The 21,079-nt window shown below is 36.5% G+C and overlaps 1 long non-coding RNA gene across 4 annotated transcripts in view; it reads right to left on the bottom strand.

Moving 5' to 3' along the window:
- The window catches only part of LOC116274499, a 44,814-nt gene extending 24,238 nt beyond the window's left edge, over positions 1-20,576 (bottom strand). For all 4 annotated transcript variants that reach the window (XR_004183188.1, XR_004183186.1, XR_004183187.1 and 1 more), the window contains exons 1-2: positions 20,034-20,576; positions 17,577-17,597 (exon numbers count right to left, since the gene is read on the bottom strand). This is a non-coding gene — a long non-coding RNA (uncharacterized LOC116274499). The remainder of the gene's footprint in view (positions 1-17,576; positions 17,598-20,033) is intronic.
- Positions 20,577-21,079: the final 503 nt, after the last annotated feature.

Here is a 21,079-nt window from a genome sequence, read left to right as displayed (position 1 = left end):
TACAAAATGTATGTATATATGTTATAAACTGAATTGTGTCACTCCCCCCATTCATACGTTGAAGCCCTAACTCCCAATGTGCTTACATTTGGAAACAGGCCTTTTTAAAGAGGTCATTAATTAACTGATGTCATAATTGTGGGATCCTAATCTGATAGGACTGGGGGCCTTACATGAAGAGGAAGAGAGAAAATCTCTCTCCCCATGTCAATATACCATTGAAAGGCCCTGTGATGACATGACAAGAAGGAAGCTGTCTGCAAATAAGGAAGAGAGCCCTCACCGGGAACTTAATTGTCAGGCAACTTAATCTTGGACCAGCCTGTAGATGCGTGGGAAATACGTTTTTCTTGTTTAAGCCATCCAGTCTATAGTATTTTGTTATAGCAGCCCAAGCTAAGATAATATGTATACATACACACACACACACGTACACATATACATCTATTTTTTAATCTACTTACCTATCTGTAGATCTACAGCATGAGATAACACTGATATCTCCAATTCCTATCTAACACTACTGAATTAATTCTAGCTTTCTCTCTTTTCCTATTGGTACCTCTTTTCACTGACAGTGAGAAACCTAGCTCTCATTATACTTAATGTATTTACTAATTTTATCAATATCCTTGTATGTAACTAATGTCCTGCTATTGTCACCATTTTTTCTTACACAGATAACTTTCTTTTTCTACAAGAGATATGATACTTTTTACCAGGCAGATATCTGCACGGACACCTGCCTGGTCCCTCTCAGGCTCTGACACCCTGAACCAGACAAAATTTCTGTGCAAAAGCCCTCCTCACTCTGCTTGGGTTTCCACATCCAATATCAGGCCACCTCCCAGCATAGATGTCCTCCTCACTCTGTAAGGGTTATGACACTCCATGCGAGTCTATTCACCTTCTGAACATATGCCATATAAACCCCACTGGGGTGTATGCACTAGGAGGGTGCAACCCCTCCCCTTTCCAAAATCTACATAGCTCAGACTCACCAACAGCTCTTGGGCAGGATCATAAGGGAAAAGCAAACTACATACTCTTTGTAAATCCTCTTTTTATAATATATCATTAACATTTTCTGTATCACTAACTGACCTTCCTCTGCATGACATTTTGAGATTCCATTTTATTAATGCTCCTTTTATAGGATGTTCCTTTTTCTTCTATCATGGGAATTATTGAAGATATTTAAGTAGGTAAATTTGATTTTATGTAGATCACATAATCCATACACACTACATCTCATTTTTAGGAAATTTCATTTCATTCCTTTAGGAAGAGAAATGTACTTTATTTTATTTATTTATTTGTTTATTTATTTGTTTATTTTTTGAGATGGAGTCTCACTGTCACTCTGTCGCCCAGGGTGGAAGGCAGTGGCATGATCTTGGCTCACTGCAACCTCCGCCTCCCGGGTTCAAGCGATTCTCCTGCCTCAGCCTTCTAGTGACTGGGATTACAGGCACGCACCACCACGCCTGGCTAATTTTTTTTTTTTTTTGTATTTTCAGTAGAGACGGGGTTTCACCATATTGGTCAGGCTGATCTCGAACTTCTGACCTCATGATCCAACCCCCTCGGCAGCCTGAGCCACCGCGCCTGGCTGAGAAATGTACTTTAAGTGAAAATATTGAGGTTGGAGCTCCAGCTTTGTTGTATAATCTTCCTTACCCAGGACCGTGGTTTTTCCTCTTAAAATAAGGGCTTTGAATTCATTTTCTCATCAGGGACTTTGTGCTAGTTGTTACTTCTGCCTGTATCACCCTGCCCCAGGATGTAAAATTGGTTTCCTTTGTTTCTTCAGGCCTAAATTATCTGAAGAATTAGCATGACATAGGTATCTTTCTTTACTTCTTTCCTGTTTGGTGGGCAGAAGTCTCAAATTATCTAGGAAAGGGTCACCCAGGCTGGAGTACAATGGCGTGATCATGGCTCACTGCAGCCTCCACCTCACAGGCTCAAGCAATCCTCCCACCAGCCTCTGGAGTGGACGGGACTACAGTTGTGCACCACCAGATCTAGCTAATTTTTTTTTTTTTTTCGAGACAGGGTCTAACTCTGTCACCCAGGCTGGAGTGCAGTGGCACCATCTCAGCTCACTGCAACGCTTGCCTCCTGGGCTCAAAGAATCCTTCCACCTCAGCCCCTCTAGTAGCTGGGACTACAGGCAGACACCACCAAACCCAGCAAACTTTTGTATTTTTGGTAGAGATGGGGTTTTACCATGTTGCCCAGGCTGGTCTCAAACTCCTGGGCTCAAGCAATCCGTCCTCTCTAGCCTTCCAAATTGTTGTGATTGTAGGTGTGAGTCACTGCACCAGGTTTTTTTGTTTTTTTTTTTAATTTTGTTTTCAGTTGAGACATAATTGTACATTTTTATGGGGTACAGTGCAATGTTTTAATACATATATACACCATATAAAAATCAAATCAGAGTACTTAGCATATTCATCACCTCATGCATTTATCATTTCTTCGCTATGAGAACATTCAAAATCCTCTCTTCTAGCTATTTTGAAATATACAATACAGTATTGCTAACCAGTGTCTCTCTGTTGTGAACACCAACATTTATTTCTCCTATTTTACTGTAAACTTTGTATCCATTGACCAATCTCTCCTCATCTCCTCTCCAACCCCCTTCCCCTTAGCCTCTGTGGTAACAACTATTCTACTCTGTATGACAATGAGATCAACTCCTTTAGTTTATACATGTAAGTGAGATCATGAGGAATTTATCTTTCTGTTCCTGGCTTACTTCACTTAATGATATGGTTTGGATTTGTGTCCCCATGCAAATCTCATGTGGAATTGTAATCCCCAGTGTTGGGAGAGGGGCATAGGGGCAGATATTCCCCTGGCTGTTCTCATTATACTGAGTGAGTTCTCAGGAGTCTGTGTTTAAAAATGTGTAGCACCTCCCCCTTTGCTCTCTCTCTCCTGCCACCATCTAACACGTACCTACTTCTCCTTCCCCTTCCACCATGATTGAAAGTGTCTTTAGGCCTCCCCAGCTATTTCTTCTACAGCTTGCAGAACCGTGAGCCAATTAAGCCTCTTTTCTTTATAAATTATCTAGTTTCAGGTATTTCTTTAGCAATGTGATAACAGACTGATACACATAATATCCTTCAGATTCATCCATGCTGTTGCAAATGACAGGATGGCTGAATAGTTTTCCATTGTGTATATATAGCACTTAAAAAAAAAATCCATCCATTGATAGGCACTTAGGTTGATTCCATAGCTGGGCTATTTGTGAATAGTGTTGCAATAAACATGGGGGTGCAGACATCATTTTGACATATTGATTTCATTTTCTTTGGATAAATACTTATTAGTGGGATTGCTGGATTTTGTGTGTGTGAAAACTCCATACTGGTTTCCATAATGGCTGTACTAATTTACATTCCCATCAACAGTGTATAAGAGTTCCTTCCTCTTTCTTTACATCTGTGCCAGCAATTGTTATTATTATTATTATTTTTTGTCTTTTTGATAATAGCCATTCTAATTAGAGTGGGGTGATATCTCGTTGTTGTGTTGAGCATTTTTTTTTTCCATATGCTTGTTGGCCATTTGTATATCTTCTTTTGAGAAATACCTACTCAGGTTTTTTGCTCATTGAAAATTGCATTTTTTTTTTTAACCATTGACTTGTTTGAGCTTCTTATATATTCTTGATATTAACCTTTGTCTGATGTATAGTCTGCAAATATTGTCTCCCATTCTGTAGATTGTCTTTTCACTCTATTGATTGTTTCCTTTGCCGTACAGAAGATTTTTAGTTTGATATAATTCTATGTGTCTATGTTTGGTTTTGTTGCTGGTGCTTTTGGGATCTTATCCAAAAAATTTTCACCCAGACCAATGTCACAAAGACAATGTCACTTCCCATATGCTTTCTTCTAGCACTTTTATTGTTTCAGGTCTTACATTAAGGTATTTAATCCATTTTGAGTTGATTTCTGATTATGGTGAGAGATAATGGTCTAGTTTTGTTTTTCTGTATGTGGATATCCAATTTTCCCAGCACCCTTAATTGAAGGGACTGTCCTTTCTCCATTGTGTGTTTTTGACATCTTTGTCAAAAATCACTTGTCTGTAAGTGTCTGAATTTATTTTTGTGTTCTCTAGTCTGTTTCATTGCTTTATGTCTCTGCTTTTATGCCAATGCCATGCTGTTTTGGTTACTACAGCTTTTTAATTAAAGTCAGATAGATAGTGTGACACTTCCAGTTTTTTCTTTTTTCTTAAGACTTCTCTGGCTATTGAAGTCTTTTGTGGTTCCACACATTTTAATTTTTTTTTCTATTTCTGTGAAGAATGCCACTGGTATTTTGATAGGTATTGCATTGAATCTGTAGATAGCTTTGGGTAGTAGGAAAAGTCTAACAATATTAATTATTCCAATTCATGGGCATGTAATATCTTTCTATTTATTTGTGTCTTCAATTTATTTCATCAATGTTTGTAGTTTTCAGTGTAGAGATCTTTCATCTGCTTGGTTAAATTTATTCCTCAGTATTTTTTTTTTTTTTGTAGCTATTGTAAATGGAATTGTTTTCTTGATTTCTTTTTCAGATAGTTTGCTATTAGTGTATAGAAATGCTACTGATTTTTGTATGTTGATTTTGTATCCTGCAAATGTACTGGATTAGATTATTAGTTCTAACAGGCTTTTTTTGGGTAGAGTTTCAGGGGTTTTAAAAAATATGTAAGATGATGTCATATGCAAACAGGGGCAATTTAACTTCTTCATTTCCAATTTGGATGCCATTTACAGTCTTCTCTTGTCGAATTGCTCTGGCTAGGATTTCCAGTACTATGTTGGATAGAAGTGATGAAAGTGGGCATCCTTGTCTTGTTCCAGATCTTAGAGGAAAAGATTTCAACTTTTCGCTGTTAAGTATGATTCATTCGTTGTTTGACAAGTTTTCTGTAATTTAGTGTCCTCCTGTGGATCCCTTCAGTTTTTACCTCAGATGATCACAGATAACAATGTGTTGGCATACAATAAGAGCTTAATAAATATTGGTTTAATGAATTAATGAGTGCAGTGATGGAGGTTGCAAATGACATTTATAAAATAGCAATCATATTTAAAAATGCTGTCTTATCTTAATAAACGTAATATACTACCTAAACATGCAATCATGTTAGGGGAAATAGTTGAAAATGGTCATGATGATTGAACTGATGCCAAATATCCAAAGCACCTTGGGAAAATGTTTATGGCCTATAGGCCATCTAGAAGTATCTGATGTATAAGTCTCCTCACAATTCCTTCTTATAGGAATTTATGGCTGAACATTAAAGATTTTCATAAATCTAAAGTATGCTGTCTTACAGGAATGCTAAAATACAGCCCTTCTCTATTGTTCTACCTTGCAGCTCTTGTTTATTCATATTCTCAATTTCCTATTGTGCTTAAGAGTTTCTTTCTCCTTATAAACTCAATTTAGCATGACCCTCATGACCCTGAATCGTTCTCGTGGCTTTATTTCATCTTTAGTTTTCACTAATAATGACCTTATTTTTTTCTGTATGTTTCCAATTCAAATTTCTGTGAATTCTCTTTCACAGAATATTCCCTACAAATGCCCCAGCTATCTGAGAAAATGCCATAGGATTCTGTCACAGCTATCTGTGGCCTGGGAGAAGTGTCACTTGGTCTACATCGGTCAGAGCTGTAGATGACACAGTTTTGTTTGGAAAGGACAATGGTAAAGACAGTTATTAAAATTGCTATGTCTACCCTAGTATCAGAACAGCAACAATAACAACATGAAAAGACAACAACAAAACAAGAATTGAAAACTGGAAGTATGTTGATATCACAGTTGCATATGGAAAATTCAGAATATCCAACTGCTTTTTCATAAGTATATAAAGTCAATTGTCAGTATCATGATGAGGATGATTCTTCAATGATGGAATGTATAATATTTGTTTTAAGTTCTTTCAGAAATAGAACACAGTTTGCAGTCTCTACAGGCTTTTCCATTTCTGGGACAAGATTATATGATTTATATGTCCAAGTTCTGCTTTTCAAGTTTTTATTATAATAATTCCTGCTATTTTTGACTTATAATAACATGCAGACTTACTGAATTTGCCCTTAGAAAATATCTCTTATCCATCTTCAGATAATGTTTTACCTGTAGAATTAATGAATATTATTCATATTATCATATTAAGTATCATAAGTTTTAGAAGATGAGAGGTAGAATCCTGATAATTGGTTTAATTTTCAAAATACATATACATAAATAATATTTTATAATTCTGTGACAAGTACACCATTCAGGTATTTTTCCAAACCAGAGGCTACAGGAGGAGAGAAAAGGAAAGAGAGAGAGAAGGAGAGATGTGGGTAAGAGGTAAGGGGAGAGAAAAAGAGAATCAAGTGCTGGACTGAATGGAGAACAGATGTTTATCAAAATGTGGCTCAATAACAAATATTTCTTAAGGCTTTAAAATATGCCTTGAATTTCATTAAGCACAACTTTAGGCATATCTCATCAACTTGGTACATATATTTAAAATCTTTAAATAGAATTCTAGTAAAAATCAGGAAATCAAATACACACATACATGAAGACTAGGTGGCATACTTATTTCCTAATTGTATATTTACTGTTTTATTTTCCCACAGAATTCAATGTCTTAGACTTAGAAGATGTCTCTTTGACCAGGTCAGTGTTTGAAAATGATCTCTGGATTATGAAATTAGAGGCTGTGGATCACTGGCTCTGAGACAAAACATCTAGTGCTAAAGTAAACAACAAAGGCTCTCTTCCAGCAGACTGGTGGGAAGCACATGAAATCCATATACATGTCCTGCTTTATGTATGCTCTAATTCAATCCTGGTTCAGATTAGAGAGGGCATTAAGCTGCCAGTGTAGCCACTAGCTTTTGGTTGGGCTCCCACATCTCTTTAACCTGATTTTGCTCTAGTATTTACACATAGATTCAACCTATGCCTTTATGAAACAAAATGAAAGAGCCTAAGTCTCCCAATGTAAGAGAAAATTCATCCTATGTTTCTTTTTATTTATTTATTTATTTATTTTAGACAGACTCTTGCTCTGTCACCCAGGCTGAAGTGCAGTGGTATGATCTTGGCTCATTGCAACCCTTGCCTCCCGGGTTCAAGCGATTCTTCTGCCTCAGCCAGATCCAGGACTCCACTACGCTTAGCAGCCTCAGGACACTGCTTCCTGTATCCTGGCCACTCTGGCTCCAGCCTTGGTTCAAAGGGTCCATGTGCAGATTGAGCCTCAGCACCAGAGAGTACGAGCTGTAAGCCTTGGTGGCTTCCACTTGGTGTTAAGCCTGCAGGTGCACAGAGTTGAGGCTTAGGAGCCTCCACCTGGATTTCAGAGGATGTATGGAAAAGTTTGGGTGCACAAGCAGAAACCTGCTGCAGGGGCAAAGCCGTCATACAGAATCTCTACTAGGGCAGTATCAAGGAGAAATGTGGTGTTGGATTCCCGACACAGAGTCCCCCATGGATCACTGCCTAGTGGAGCTATGAAAAGGGGTCCTCCGTCCTCCAGATCCCGAAATGGTAGATTCACCGGCAGCTTGTACCCTGCACCTGGAAAAGCTACAGGCATTCAACTCCAACTTCTGAAAGCAGCCCTGGGGGCTGAATCCTGCAAAGCCACAGGGGCTGAGCTCCCCAAGTTCTTGGAAGCCTACCCCTTGCAGCAGTGTGCCCTAAATATGGGAAATGAAATCAAATGATATTAAGAGTTTGAAGCTGTAAGAGTTAATGACTGCCTTGCTGGGTTGCAGACTTGCGTAGGACCTGTAGCCCTTTTCTTTTGACTAATGTCTCCCATTTGGAATGGCAGTGTTTACCCAATGCCTATCCTCCCACTGTATCTTGGAAGTAACTAATGTTTTTGATTTTACAGGCTCATAGGTGGAAGGGACTCTCCTTGTCTCAGATAAGACTTTGAACTTTGGACTTTTGAGTTAATGCTAGAGTGAGTTAAGCCTTTGAGGAATTTTTGGGAAGGCTTATGCCATCCCCTTGATGAAAAGTGAGGTCTTGCTCTGAGTTCACATGAGATCTTGTCATTTAAAAGTGTGTGGCATCTCTTCCTCCACTTTCTCTCTTGCTTATATTCTCACTATGTGATGTGCCTGGTCCTCCTTTGCCTTCCACATGATTGTAAGCTTCCTGCGGCCTTCCCAGAAGCAGATACAGAACCGTAAGCCAAATAAGCCTCTTTAATTACCCAGTCTCAGGTATTTCTATGGCAGTGCAAGAATGGTCTAAAACATCTCACTTTATATTTTTGCTTACTTTTGCTGTCTTGACCTGTTAATGTCTACTAAGTTCAAGATCTTCCACTTTCATAGTATGTATGTGGGGGTGTCCATTACCTGTAGTTATTTTTATTTATAATTATGTTGAGGTATAGTTTATGGACAATAAAATTCAGCCATTTAAATTTTTTTTATTGAGTTTTGGTAAATGAATACAATATTGTAACTATGTGCAAAATCAAAGTATGGAATATCATAATTACTCCCAAATTTCTCTCCTATTTTTTTGTAGTCAATCCTTTCCTCCATCCCAATTTGCAGTCAATCACTGATTTGCTTTTTGGGTTGTTTTCCTTTTCTAGAATATTTTGTAAAGGTGATGACTCAGTATATAATCATCTGTGTGTACTTTGTTTTAGTTAGTGTAGTATTCTTGAGATTTCATCCAAGTTATGGTGCCAGTAATGTATTACCACCCCCCCTTTTTTTTTGAGACAGAGTTTTGCTCTTATTGCCCAGGCAGGAGTGCAGTAGCATGATCTTGGCTCACCACGACCTCCTTCTCCCGGGTTCAAGCGATTCTCTGCCTCAGCCTCCCGAGTAGCTGGAATTACAGGCATGCGCCACCACACCTGGCTAATTTTTGTATTTTTAGTAGAGACGGGGTTTCACCATGTTAGTCAGGCTGGTCTCGAACTCCTGACCTCAAGTGATCTGCCTGCCTTGGCCTCCCAAACTGCTGGGATTACAGGCATGAGTCACTGCACCCAGCAATTTATTCCTTTTTGGTTTTTGAATGATGTTCTACTATATAAGTATGTCATTATTTATCCAGTCACAGATGATGAGCATGTAGATTGCTTCTAGTTTTTTGCTATGATAAATAATGTTGTTAAAAACACTTGTTATTTTTAGAATTTTCTCTTTAGCTTTGGCTTTCATCTGTGTGTTTAGGTGTGGATTTCTTTAAATTTATACTAATTTTGGTTTGTTGGGGTTTTTGGAACTACATGCTTTCCACAGAATTTAAGATATTTAAATTATTTTGTATTCAAAAAGTTGTTTTACATTTTACTCTTTCTCCTCTGTTTCTAGGATTCAAATTCCATAAATGTTGGACTGTTTGATATCACCCCACAGATCTTTGATACTTTGTTTACTTTGATTCAGTCTTTTTTCTCTTAGTTCTTCAGAATGGATATTTCAATGAGTTATCTTCAAATTTACAGATTCTTTCTTCTGCTATGTCAGATCTGTTACTGTTCACATCTAATTTCTCATTTCAGTTACATGTATCTTCTATTTCTCTGTTAAAATTCCTTATTAGTTTATTCATTAAAGTGACATTTTCATTTAATTATTTGAACATATTTATAATAGATTCTTTGAAGTCTTTGTCAAATTCAACATCTGGAACCTTTCAGAAACTGTTATTTTTTTTCTAAAAATGAGTTATATTTTCCTGTGTGTTTGCATGTCTCATCATTTTTGCTTTAATAAATTGACCTTTAAGATAAGACTTTGCAGTGATTCTGGAATCTCCTGTTATTGTGAGAACTTTGGCTTTTTTTTTGTAAACAGCAAAATCTATCTCTCTCCCCCTTTAACAACTAGTTGCTCTGCCAGTTCCAGTTTCTGCGCTTTCACACGTCAAACTTGAAAGGTTTCTGCTTTCTGCTTCCTAAGCTGTGTGCAGGTTGGGGAAGACTGTGGGTCAGAGGTGTAGCAAGCCCTCAAATCCCACTAGGAGCAGTTATGTCTTTCAGGAGTACACCCACCTCTAGTTTCTGCCTACATTTTCATCAGGCTTATGGGATCTTCCCTCTGCACACATAGTTTAGTGGTCAGCTGGAGACTTGGATAGAGTTTAATAGACAGATTTTGTCTCACTTTCAGAATTTCTCTGTTAAATTTCTAGTTGCTCTCTTCCTCTGAATTCCATCACCTGCCATCTTGAGCTGTTTAGGCTGCTGATTTCTACTTCCTGACTTGAAGGAAAGGGTGGGTTTGAGGAATGTTCCAGAAGGAAAATTACGAACTCAGAGCTTTTACCCAAGGAAATAGTATCCTTCCATGAGTACATTCTTCTCAAGATTTTGCCTATCTCTGGTCATTTTCAGTGCCTCCAGAGAGTTGCTTTTAATATTTTTGTCTGGTGCTTATCACTGTTCTCTGTGGAAGAGACCACCTGACCTCTTCATGCTGTCATTACCAGAAGTTCTGTCTTTCTTTGTTAGAAATATTTTGATCTAAAATTTTAACCATGGAAAGGTTTATGAGTGTGATTTCTTTTTTGAAAATTACACTATTTATTTATAACTGCAATGTAGCCTACTTTGTCTTTTAGCATGTTAATATGTACATTAAGAATTGTATTTTTATTTTTATGTATTTATTTTTTGAGACAAGAGTCTCACTCTGTTGCCCAGGGTGGAGTGCAATGGTGCGAGCTCAGTGCACTGCAACATCCCCCTCCCAGGTTCAAGTGATTCTCCTGCCGCCGCCTCCTGAGTAACTGGAATTACAGGCACTTGCCACCATGCCCAGTTAATTTTTTGTATTTTTAGTAGAGACAGAGTTTCATCACGTTGACCAGGCTGTACTCAAACTCCTGACCTCAGGTGATCCACCTGCCTCAGCCTCCCAAAGTGCTGGGTTTACAAGCGTGAGCCACCACACCCAGCCTGTATTTTTATTTTTATATTGTCTTTTTGTTCCATCTTTTTCTGAAATAACTTTCCTATTCACCTACATTCCTGTGTCACTTTATTAAAGATAAAATAAAATAGAAAGCCTGTAGTTGGATTAGAAAAATCACCCAACCCATGAATTTGGTCTTTAGGGAGTTAAATTCATTTACACTTAGTGTTATTATTCTTATATTTGGTTTTATTTATATTGCCTTATTCTTTGCTTTCTTGTAGGTTAGTGATGGGATCTTCACACATTTTCGAGAACTGAAATAAAATAAACAATTTTTTTTAAAAGGAAAACCCTAAGGTATAATGTTAAAGAAAGAATAATAGATATGCCTTGTGAGAGAGCATATTTTCTCTAAATGAAAATATTTAATAGGAGCACAAATAATTAATGATCAGGAAAATCTTAAAGGTCATTTCAGCCTAAAGGTGAACTTTTAGTCCAGGGGATATGTAAGGTCCATTAATACTTGAAGATTTTGTTACATCAGATATAAAACTGTTAAATTCAAGTTTAGCTTTGATTTCAGAATAGACGCTTCAATCCAACATAACTTTTTGTGTTCTTTTTAAAAATGTATTATGAAGATAGGTTTTCCTTGAGAAATCTAGCCACATAGTTTCATTTGAATAAGAGCATATTTAGAAAATGTTACTGAATCAGAATCCAGTGAACGTCATATTTCAATGACAAATAACATTGAAGGAAGGTTTCAAGTCTTTTTAAAAATTTGACAAAACAAATGTTACTTTGCCACCTAGCGGTTCAGACTGATATTTAGTCTCAAAAATGTTTTTGAGTCCTTGTAAGTAATATGTGACTATACACTATACCAGGAGATCTTTGCTACGTTTATATTTAGGATGAAATGATTCTGGGAAAAATTTAGTTTATAATTTTTGCATTGTACCTGGATAGGCTCATAATATGTAAAATATTATTTTTTATTAAACACTATCAAACTGGTACAATTAAAAATTCCCTTGAAATTTTTGTTCCTTTGAGCTCAAAAGATTCTTTGAAAAAATGTCTATGGCCAGTCCTTTATTATTTGCAGTATTAAAAAAATAAAAAATCTAAATGAGTTAAAATAATTTTAGAAAAGGTGGAAAACAGCTCTGAATGCACAAAAGGAGGCAAAGCAAGCCTCTTTTGTAGTGGAGAAGGAAAGTCAATAGAACTTGTTCCAGACAGACAGAATTTGCATGTCTACAGACAATCATTTTGCCTTGCTATCAGCTGTCTACAATTTACAGTTGCAAAATACCTTCCATAGAATCAGATCAGATAATACTCAGAAAGCAAGTTACAGACTCGTGTGGTGTTTTGCTGGAAACCAAAAAATTTTTCGACATATTTTACAAGTTCTGTCTCCATTTTGCAGATGTCCCAATATATGAGACTACTGCATACTGTGTTATTTCATTACACATTGGGGACTAGAATCAGAAGCTATAAGGCATAAAACAAGTAGCATCCAGTTTCTATTTCTGTTGGTTGGTAGAGGAGAAGGAAATTCAATAGAACTTGTTCCAGACAGACAGAATTTGCGTCTACAATCATTTTGCATTGCTATCAGCTGTCTACAATTTACAGTTGCAAAATACCTTCCATAGAATCAGATCAGATAATACTCAGAAAGCAAGTTACAGACTCGTGTGGTGTTTTGCTGGAAGCCAAAAATTTTTTTGACATATTTTACAAGTTCTGTCTCCATTTTGCAGATGTCCCAATATATGAGACTACTGCATACTGTATTGTTTCATTACATATTGGGGACTAGAATCAGAAACTATAAGGCATACAACGAGTAGCATCCAGTTTCTATTTCTGTTGCTTGGTAGACATGAAGTCTACAACCAGCTATCTTCTCCCGCAGTGCCTTCAGTTTTAATGAGCTCTCCTTGTGTTTCTGATGGGGACTATGAGAATCACTGGTTTAGAGCAGCAACTGTCCACCCTGGCTGCACATTCAAATCACCTCCAGAGCTTAAATCAGGATCTTTAAGAGTGGGATTCAAGAAATATAGTTAAAGGTATCTAAAGTAGTTCTAATGTATAGCCAGGGTAATGAACTATGGACTCTAGAACAGGAGTTTGCAACCCTAGTGACGCATTAGAATCATCTGGAGAAATTTTAACAAATGCTGACGTCAACCTGCCTTGAAAGTGTTTCTTGTCAAAAGTTTCCTATGGGTTTTTACTTTTTAAAATTACACTGAAAAGGAAACATAATTGAGTTTAAAAGGGAACCTTTAAAATATACTTAATGTATTTAAAATGAGGAAAGCTATGTAACAACCTCCTCTGTCTTTTGATTAATCAATAGATGTAGGTATTCATAATCAGTTCACTGCTCTATAGGTGAAAGGTGGGAAATAAAATAAGGATGTTGGAAGCCAAGTGAGTGGGAGAAAAGCAGATGGAAAGGCTCAGAGTGAAGGGCATTGCCTGTGAAATCCAAGTCTGGGCATAGTGCTACAGGGTGGGTCCTGGAGAATTTATAATACTGAATTAAAAGCACTTGAACTGGGGAGAAGATCTACAATGAAAGTTACTTTTTGCAGAAAGGAAATGATGAAAATAGTAACTATCACCATTTATGAAGCATAAATTAAAAGAAAACTGCATGACTTGAAAACATTTTGTTTCTTAATAATCATGAAATACCACATGGTAGGTGTAGAGAACAAAATATTAAACATATAGGATCATATAGGAATGCTATCACTAGAGAATTAAGGCCTTTTAGCCCCATCTCTGGCCACATTTATATTAACTAAGTTCCTGTGACGGATAAAAAAAAAAATTCAAAAGCCAATTTATTAATCTGAAGTGAACTTTTTTTTTTTGAAAAGGACCAGATTTGCTTCCATGTAATATGATCAAAGTGTTTTTTAAGCTCTAGACGTGGTACATTAAAAAATCAAATGATAATCAGTAGTTTCCTTAAGGAATATGGACTCTGATTAACACTTAAAACATCCAGCCAGCCAGGAGCGGCGGCTCGCGCCTGTAATTCCAACACTTTGAGAGGCCGAGGCCGGCAGATCACCTGAGGTCAGGAGTTGGAGACCAGCCTGGCCCACATGGAGAAACCCCGTCTTTACTAAAAATACAAAATTAGCCAGGCGCGGTGGCGCATGCCTGTAATCCCAGCTACTCGGGAGACTGAGGCAGAAGAATCACTTGAATCCGGGAGGCAGAGTTTGCGGTCAGCCAAGATCGCGCCATTGCACTCCTGCCTGGGCAACGAGTGTGAAACTCCGTACCAAAAAAACAAAAACAAAAACAAAACAAAACAAAAACATCCAGCCACATCCATAGTAACGGTAATTTTGGTGATGGAGTTAAGCTATACATATCACTCGTTTACACTGCATCACTCTACACATCTAAGGCATGCCCAGATGCCTTAAAGATTAGAGTTTTTAAGGACCTTAACTAAACCCTCTTATGGTCATTAGAGCAATGTTTCTTGACTCTAGCTGCATGTTAAAATCACCTGGGGAGCTGTTTATTTAATTGACGTATAATTGAAGTACAAAAAATCTGCACATATTTATTGTACAAAATTTGATGAGTTTGGACATGTGCATACTCCTGTGAAACCAGCATCACAAAAACAGTCAATGCAGTAAACAAATCTTGCCTCCCCCACCCCCTTTTGGTGGTGAGAATACTCAACATGAGATCTACCCTCTTAAATTTTTTTAAGTGCATAATACAGTATTAACTATAGGTACAATATTGTATAGCAGATCTCTAGAACTTATTCATCTTGCGTAACTGAAACTTTGTAACTATTGAACAACTCTCTATTTACCCAACCCCAAGCCCCTGGCAACCACCATTCCGCTGTCTCTTCTGAGTCTATTTTAGAAGCACACAGTATTTGTTCTCTTGTGACTGGGTTATTTAACTTAGCATAATGTCCCCCAGGTTCAAGTATGTTTGCATCCTTGTCATATATGGCAGAATTTTTTTTTTTTTTTTTTTTTTTTTTTTGAGAGAGAGTCTCACTCTGTCTCCCAGGCTGGAGTGCAGTGGCCCGATCTCGGCTCACTGCAAGCTCCGCCTCCCAGGTTTACACCATTCTCCTGCCTCAGCCTCCCGAGTAGCTGGGACTACAGGCGCCCGCCTCCACGCCCGGCTAACTTTTTTGTATTTTTAGTAGAGACAGGGTTTCACTGTGTTAGCCAGGATGGTCTCCATCTCCTGACCTAGTGATCCGCCCGCCTCGGCCTCCCAAAGTGCTGGGATTACAGGCGTGAGCCACTGCGACCAGCCCAGAATATCCTTTTTTTTTTTTTTTTTTCTTCTTTTTTAAAGCTTGAATAGTATACCTGTGTGTGTGTGTAAATTTTTAAAGTCTATTCATCTGTCAACACTTGGGTTGCTTCCACGCTTTAGCGATTGTAGATAATGTTGCAATGAAAATAGAAGTGCAGATAATCACTTCAAGAGCCTGATTCAATTCTTTTTTATAAATACTGAAAAGTGGAATTGCTGAATAATATGTTAGCTCTATTTTTTATTTGTTTTGAGGACCTCAGACTGTTTTTCATAGCAGCTGCACCTCCAGAGATTCTAATTAAGTTAATTTGGGATGGGCCCCAGATAGCAGCATGTCTTATAATTTCTCCAGGTGATTCTAATATGTCTTAGGGCTGCAAATCCCTGCCCTAAAGTTGATAGCTCTCAGTCCTGAATATAAAATAGATCAGTGATTCTCACAGCTAGTACCAGAAACACTTAGAGGGTTCATTGAAACATAAATTGCTAAACTGGCATTTTTAACAGTTTCCCAGGTGATAATGATGTTGTTGCTGATACTGCTGGTCCAGAAACTGCCCTTTGAGAACTGCCCTTTTAACAACGCTAGAATCAACTTTGTCTGACTTTTCTTTTGTGATTTATTTCTTTAAGCTCCCACAACTGACTAAAACCACTTTTGAAAATTGTGGTAAAATAAGCATAATGAAAATTTACCAACTCTTGTGATTCTTTGCACAAAAAGTCCACATATGCATGTTATCATATGTATGTTGATTTATTGTTTTTTGAAAATATGAAGGGATTATATTCCTTTATGAATTTTTGGTACTATTTTCTAATATTGAAAATTACTTACACATCTTGACAAGACAGTAGGGTGCAACTTTTCAAGAATGTTCTGTGACTAGGAAAAGTAAACCTGGGAATGGGGACTTGTAGCAAATGAGCCACAAGTAGATAAATCTTATTGCAAATTATTGTAGCTATATTTTTAAGGACATTTAATAAGAATGTTAATTGATATAAAACTTGTTATGGTTAGCAGAATATGGCCAATTACATTATTGCTATTTTAAGGCATTTTTCCTAGTGATAAAATTATACCATTTTGTAGATGGCCTTTAAAAGGTCTCTCTCTGTTGCCCAGGCTGGAGTGCAGTGGCATGATCTCAGCTCACTGCAACCTCCCTCTCCTGGGTTCAAGCGATTCACCTACCTCAGCCTCCCGAGTAGCTGGGATTACAGGCAAGCACCACCACGCCTAGCTAATTTTTATATTTTTAGTAGAGATGAGTTTCATCGTGTTGGCCAGGCTGGTCTCGAACTCCTGACCTCAGGTGATCCACCCACCTTGGCCTCCCAAAGTCCTGGGATTACATGTGTGAACCACTATGGCTGGTCAAAAGTTATATACATACTTATTAAATAAAACTTAGTTTAATTCTGGACTTTGTTAACAGGCTATTTGACCTTGAGTTGGTCATTCAACTATTTAGGTTTCATATTATTTTTACAATGATCTATGGGCTTCCTTCTATGTATATTTATTTTTAATTTTTAAAATCAGATGTTGTAAAATATCAAATATTTAAAATGTATAATAATAATAATATGAATACCTACATTCTACTGTCCAGTTTATAAAAATTCTTTTATCATATCCTTTAAAATCCCTATGTACCTTTGTGTAACCTATTCTCTTTCTGCTCAGAGGAAACATTATCAGAATTTAGTGTTTATCATTCTTTTGCCTGCTATCATAGTTTTCATAGTTTTACCACGTTTGTATAATCAAAAATATGTTTTATTTTAGTATGCTTTGAATGTATAGATACGTTTGTAGTATGTGTTTTCCCTTGCCGTTGCCCTGGGGAAGCAGGTGTATATATAGTTTACCGGACCAACCTTGAGTACCTTGTCAGATTTCCTACCTTTCACAGTATTCTGTTTCACTCCTATAGGTCAGTGAAAACTAAAGCTCGATTCTCCTTGCTTTGTTTGCTTGCTATTGTCAAGGTGAAAATGGCCTGTTGCTTACCTGTTTCTAGTTTTCTAATTTAACTTTGTTTTCACTCTCTGATTATTCCCAATTTTCTTGTTAGTTCCTCAGTGCATTTAAAAACATAGTTTTAATTGTTTATCGATATTTTTAGCGGTGCTTTGTGGCAAAGATAATAGGAATTGAGAAAAAGGTGAATAAGTCAGAATTCCTGATTTCCAAAACCTCGAATCCAGACTATGAGAAGACAGTCATGTAAATACACAATCAAAATATTTATATGTTCAAAACTATGTATTGACTTACCATCTTCAAACATCCCTTGACCTGAAACAAGCAGAAAGAGGGAAAAAATGAGGTTAGAAAAGAAATAGAGAACAGAAAAATAAAAGAAAAAAATAAAACCAGAAGTTGGTTCTTTAAATAAAAATTAACAAAATTGACAAACCTTTATCTATACTGACCAAGAAAAAAGAGGTGAAGACTCATGCAACTAGAATCAGGAATGAAAAATGGGTCGCAGTTTTGAAAAACACTGTGGCAGTTTCTCAAAAGGTTAAACCTAGAGTTACCATATGATCCAGGAATTTCACTTTTGGGTATACGCCCAAGAGAGTGGAAGCATATGTCCATGTAAAAACATATATACGAATGTCCATAGGTGCATGATTCATAATAGTCAAAAAGTGGAAATAATCAAAATGCCCAACAGACGAATGGATAAATAAAATGTTGTATAGTTATACAATACAATATTATTTGGCAATAAGAAAGAATGAAACACTTATTCATGCCGCAGCATGGATGAGCCTTGAAAATACAATGCTAAGTGAATGAAGCCAGCCACAGAAGACCACATATTGTTTGATTCTATTTATTGGAAGTGTCTTAGCATTGGCAAATGCAGGGAGAGAGAAAGTAGATCGGTGGTTGTCTATGGCTGGTTTGGGAGGTTGTGGGAAATGGTAGGATGACTGTAAAAGGGTATGAGGTTTCCTGTTGAGTGGGAAAATTTTCTAACATTGATTATGGTAGAGGTTGAACAATTCTGTGACTTTATTAAACACTATTAAATTGTATTATTTAAATGGGAGAATTGTATAGTATGCAAAATATATTTCCATAAAGTTACTAAATGTGAAATCATCAAAGCTCAATTTCAAACCAAGTGTCATATTTATAGATACTTAGACCCTTGTCTCAGCAAATGAAACAACTTGGTTTATAGCTACCAAAGGTTAGATAACAAATTTTGAGTAGAGATAATGTGATGTTATGTGAATGACAGATGCTTCAGGGCATAATATCAGATAGATCTTAGGTGAAAACTCTATTTTTATTAGTTTTGCATATTCAGATAAGTTTACTTAACATCTTTACATCTTTATTTCCTAATTTGTAAAATAAAAAAATGATTTTTGTTAATATTTAGTAAGTTAAATCATAGAAAGAACCCAGCCTACTCTCAAGAAGGTAATTTAATAGTGAGAAGAATAATTACCTTGCTTCATTTGTTAAATTGTTATAGACTGTGTTATAGTGGCAATAAGAAAAAATAAACACCTTGTGTACATTTTTACACACACCCATACATACAATATAGCTTGTTGGAAATTTACCTCTAAGTCATAGACATAGAAACTCTTAAGAGAACGTTTTTGAATACAATGGAAAAGAGTTATCTAAATATTTATTTTCTAATGATTGGTCCATTCCCTGTGTGTGCATTTTTCTTTTTGAACCTTGCTCTTAAACAGAATCAGAGAATATTAGGGCAGCAGCCACCTGCTTTTCCATCCTAGCAATCACCCTCTGGAGCTCTTATTTGTGCTTTGAATCCATCACTCTGCTGCTGTGATGTGCCTGTTTCACTGGAAGCACTCGAGGGGCCTTTTCCTGGCAGGTTAGGCAGCATCCAAGCAGAGAGAACAAGGCGGCCTTAATGGTTGGCTTAATGGTGTGTTAAGTGTTCATTTCTGCTGAATTGAACACAGGCCTTGGCGTAAGTGTCTAGCTTTATTGGGTTGCTGTCAACCAACATGCATAGAGTACTACATTTTGAAGAAATTTGTGCTTTGAGTGGAGCAGAGTAAGAGGAAAATATCCAGAAGGATGTTGTGAGGTGATCCTGGGTGAGAAGACTAGAATGTATATTCTCTTTGTTTCCAAGCATTTTGTTAAAAATGTACGCATGTGTAAGGTACTTTGCTTTGAAATCATTTTTATCTTCCCCTGGATTAAGATATCTAGAAATACTGGATATTTGGATATCTGGATATCTGATTTTTTTTATTGACATCTCCATAATAAAAGATATCAAATAATTGTAAGTATTTACTTTTGGTTATTTTAAAATGCTTAATTGGAGAGAAAAACTGTAATAATTATTTTGCATTTATAAAATGCTTCTAAAAATATAAAGTTCAAAACAGAAGTTAGACTATTTTTAGTTTGTGAAATATATTTTAAATAAGTCCATTGCTTATCATATTAGAAATATGGCAATATTAGAAAATATATTTCCTGAAAGTTGAATAAGCAAGTCATAACTCTATTAGACAAGTACTCCCAACTTTGAAAATACACTGCTAACATATTATTAAAATTATAATACTAAGACTTATTTATAATTTTTGAGCAATGAGAAAAAGAATTAAAATGTAAGCTTGCTGAAGAATATTAATGACTTTGGTGTTGTTATATTATGATTGACAAAGTACTAATAGACAAAGGAGGATGATATATGACAAAAGCCAAACTTACCAAATTTTTGCTCACGTGCTCACCATAGACCTCAAGAGCTGGAAGTCAATGCTGTCTCCCACAATTTTCAAGTGAGATATAAATAAAAAAATACACAGTTGTAGGCATAACTGATACACTGTTTTCCTTCTTCACTTGAAAAACTAATAAACCTTTATAATCTTTACACGGATCTCATGTAGATTGTAACTTCAACTCTTAGTAGAAGGGCCACTGGATGACAGCTTTGCTTTGTAATAAACTGTGTTAAAGTAATAGTGATTGCTTTACTAAAACATATATATGAGATACATATATATATATGAAACATATATATGAGATTTCATGCAGGTATATGATATATATGTATATATAATTGTTCTTTAGTCTCTGAGGGCTCTAAAGTTGCCACTGAGTATAATTTAGTTCTTTCTTTTTATCTTGAATGTTTCGTCACTTAAAAATATTTGAGTATTTGAAATGAATGAATAGGTAACCTCAAACTTACTCGCAGGCTTTGGAAATTCTTTCATATAACTATATGTATAACTATATATATATAATTCTCTCTATATAGAAATATACATATAGTTGCTTTGTTGTTTTGCTTTTTTTTACTCTGCACCCCAACAGAAAAAAAGTTCATTTGTTTGTTTAGAGACAGAGTCTTTTTCTATTGTCCAGGCTGCAGTACAGTGATATGATCATAGTTCACAGCAGCCTCCAACTCCTGGGCTCCAGGAATCCTCCTGCCTTAGTCTCCTGAGTAGCTAGGCCTAGTGGTATGTGCCACCATACCTGGCTGTTTTTTACTTTTGTGTTGTAGAGATGGGGTCTTTCTGTATTGCCTAGGTTACTCTTGAACTCCTGTCCTCAAGCGACCCTCCTGCTTCGGCCTCCCAAAGTGCTGGGATTGATTACAGGCATGAGCCACTGCACCAGGCTAAAGTGTTTATTTTTAATAGAAAAATGATAACTGTCAATATGAGGTTCAATGTGACATTTTGATATATGTACACATTGTGGAACAATTATATCAAGCTATGGAAATTCTTATATATAAAGAA

Source organism: Papio anubis, chromosome 4 (genome assembly GCF_008728515.1).
Source record: "Papio anubis isolate 15944 chromosome 4, Panubis1.0, whole genome shotgun sequence".
NCBI lineage: Eukaryota > Metazoa > Chordata > Mammalia > Primates > Cercopithecidae > Papio > Papio anubis.
The sequence above is the reverse complement of the archived record's forward strand: the minus strand, read 5'-3'. Positions and strand labels throughout refer to the sequence as shown.